The following is a 3,436-nucleotide window of genomic DNA, read 5'->3' as shown; positions in this document are numbered from 1 at the left end:
TTGCTTCATAGATTAATTGAAATATTTGAAGTTCATTGAGACGCTTCGAGGATTACCCATTATGGAATGCCCAATTCGGCGGAGAACTTCCTCATAAAAAAAGAAGACGAAGAAAGATAAAAGATAAGAAAAAAAAAAACTTGTGTAGGTTTATTGAAAAACAAAAGCAGAGTAAACACCCACTGTCAATCTAATCTTTGAACATCAAAGAAAGGCTGAGCATTGAGCACGTCATTTACATAAACATCTACGAACAAAAACAGTCACCATCGTCTCCCTAACTCGCCAGGATCTCCCATATCATCTCAAGATCACGCGACGGCATCTTCTCCAGCAGGCAACCCTCCAGTTCCGGCAGAAAATCCAGCGAACCCGGCCACTGCACTTCCGTCTCCAGCGATACTTCTGGCGACGGCTCCGCAACCGCCTCCCTCTCGACGGTGCTGCTTTCGGACGACGACGACGACGGCCTCCGTTTCTGCCTACCCAGCCGCCGGCAGACCGCCTGCAGCTTGGCGTCGATGACGGACGTGAGCGCGCTCAGGCGAGCGTTGCTGGGTCGGGATCCCGTTTGGAAGATGTCCCTCAGGTTGGGGAAATTGAGACGGGCGTACTCGCCGCGCAGCTTGTAGGCTGCGCGGTCGTAGGCGTAGGCGGCGGCCTCGGCCGTGTCGTAGGTGCCGAGCCACACGCGCATCCGGTTCTGTGGCAGCCGGATCTCAGCTACCCACTTCCCCCATTGCCGCTGCCGGACGCCTCTGTAGAGCTTCTTCGGCACCTTGAACGCCAGGAACGACGACGGCCCCTTCCCCCGCCCGAACGCGGACTGGCTCCGGCCGGACTCCCCGAACCGCTTCAGCTGCTCTTGCTGCAGAAGGTAGACGGCCGAGCCCTGCTGCTCCGATACAGATACGAACCGGTTCTCTTCGGGGAATCGGGAAAAGAGAACCGAGTCGAGGGCGCTCGGCCCTCCCGCCAAGAGGACCTCCGATAGGGATGCCCCCGCCGGGTTGCTGACGTGTGTGCCGGAGTAAGGCGAGGGGTCGGAGAAAGGGAACGGGGAATCCGCGTATAGAGCTCCCGTCATGATAATATAATCCGGTTCGGTTCGAGCCAACGGAAAGAGGAGAACTAGAGGATTTGGGGGTTTTGATTAAAAACCCGATTTTGATTACTCCCTCGGCCTGTTAAGCGTGAGGGCCGGTTTCGTTTCAACTTGAAGAGATGTCACGAGTTCGATACCTGTGGGGGTATGTCGCTTGCCTCAAAGTCAAGAGCTGAAGACTCTGCTCACTAAGCAGTGTAAGAAAAAAAAAAGATTGAATATTGAAGCCGGACCAGACGAGCGTCACCGGAACAATGGAAAACAGAGTCCCCAAAAAGACGAGAGAAAAGCCAAGCCTGTCAAAAGCGAATCAAGCAAAAGGGAGTGAAAACTTGGGAGAGAAAAGCAGAGGAGAAATCCGAAGTCTTTTTGTTTTTTGCTTTCTGCTTAAAAGGAGATTCGAACTTTCGCCGTTTTTAAAAATTTCAGCGACTGCCAACTCCAAACTCTAAGCAAACGAGATCCAAAATTTGAAGCAGAAAGCACATGGGAAAGACTAAGCTCCCGAACCAAGAAAAGAAGGAAGAAAGAACAATAACTAGAGCAAGAAAATTTCCGGTGGAATATCTACCGGAAATTTATGGGTTTCTTTCGGGAGTCAGAGAAATAGGTCTTGGAGATTAGAGTAACAGTTTTCCTGATTTCTGGGGTATCTGCTTTTGGGAATTTATAGCCAAGCCCACAAGACTCTCTCTCTCTCTCTCGTTTTCCTCGATTTACAGAGTGACGAGTGGAGGGGGGGCATCAACGTCAGAGAAAGATCATCCAATTCGATTCGCTGGCATTGAAAATATTGAGTGTTCACATGTAAAATAACCAAATTACCCTTCGTTTGCGCTAACCGTTAACCAACCGGCCCAACGAAGCTTCGGCAGAAGAAAATTGACTAAGAAGCCCCTGACATCTGCTCAAACCATTGTTGTCAGTATCGGTATTGGGCCACCGATTCAGCTATATCGGCCTATACTAATACTCAACTGAATCGTTCTGTATGGGCTTAAAAATAATAAAAAATTATTCCATAACACCTGTTAAAAAAATTAAAATCATTTTAAAATAATATTGAAAATTTTATTTTTTAGTATTTTTTTAAAAATAGCCAATTCAAGCCTGCAGTATATCAAATTTCTGCTGACATGATGCGTATATGCCGATACAGGCCGATACGCAACGATACAGAAAACATTGGCTCAAACGATGCTCAATTTTGTTTGTAGGCTCATAGTTGATGCGGGAATTGCATAATTGGTTGGTAAAGACTAAACTTTGTCATTAAGGGCTCATTTGCATGTCACTAAAGAGAAAGCTGCGACACCTCTTAAACGGTTTTCTCTTCTTTGAAAACAGAATCAGACCCTTCTATGGGAATACTTTTCGCGAAAAAGGGTGGTCCCACGTGTATTTCTGCATGCCCATCAGTTTCAAGCCTAGATAAAGAAGAAAGTTGGCATCATTGGCAAATTGATGTAAAATTCTTGCCACATTATGTGAATATGAGTCCTAAAAACAACTATGGGGGGTAAAGCTGACGTCATGTAATTGAGACAAGGCTTAATAATAATAATGATGATGATGAAAATGATATTGAGCTTGGTAAAAACTACTCTAATAGCTGTTGTTTGGTAGAAAAGAATTCATAAGGCAGTTGAGGAATTTGAAGAGACAGTTGAGGCATCTGCTCCTTTTTCATCTACACCTAAAAGGAGAAAGCAATGCACACTGCGTTTCTTGGTATTCGTTTTTTTTTTTGAAAGACAAGCTGGGGTTAGGCAGATCTCAACCAATTATACAATAATATCATTGGGATTTGAACTTGCAACGTTCCAACACAAGGTGACTTGCACTAGCTGCTCCTACCAGACAAGCGGAGCCTCCTTTGGTATAAAAAAAAGGAATATTCAGATAGTGTAAATATATAGGTGTTCTTTATATAAAAAATAATAAATGTGAGATGTTTAATGAAAGCAGTGGGATTTAATGATTGAATTTATATATTTTTTTAATGATCTTCTGTGATCACTATTCTCTAGTTATTGGGGGGACCCAATTATGCCTAGTTGAAAGAAGGGATTCTTCCTCTCATAGATTGGACCTTCCATCTGTAGTATGGTGTGATCTGTCCAAGATGTGTCATTAATCACCATACAAATTGTATATATATCTTGGACCACAGAGTTAGCATTCGCCATAAATAGGATGCGACTATATCTGCCAGTGCCACTAATGTATTTGAAACAACCCGTTTCTCACTCTACATGTTAGGCACCAAAACAACAACTCTTTGGGATTTGTTTTTTTGCAGTAATACCTGAATAAGAGATCTCGCAAGGA

At 44.6% G+C, this 3,436-nt stretch overlaps 1 pseudogene; it reads right to left on the bottom strand.

Annotated features, from left to right (window-relative positions):
* Positions 1 to 277: 277 nt before the first annotated feature.
* LOC149814571 (ethylene-responsive transcription factor ERF061 pseudogene) lies at positions 278 to 1,087 on the bottom strand (annotated as a pseudogene).
* Positions 1,088 to 3,436: the final 2,349 nt, after the last annotated feature.

This window comes from Nuphar pumila, chromosome 15 (assembly GCF_984573655.1).
Source record: "Nuphar pumila chromosome 15, dmNupPumi1.hap1.1, whole genome shotgun sequence".
Classification (NCBI taxonomy): domain Eukaryota; kingdom Viridiplantae; phylum Streptophyta; class Magnoliopsida; order Nymphaeales; family Nymphaeaceae; genus Nuphar; species Nuphar pumila.
The sequence above is the reverse complement of the archived record's forward strand: the minus strand, read 5'-3'. Positions and strand labels throughout refer to the sequence as shown.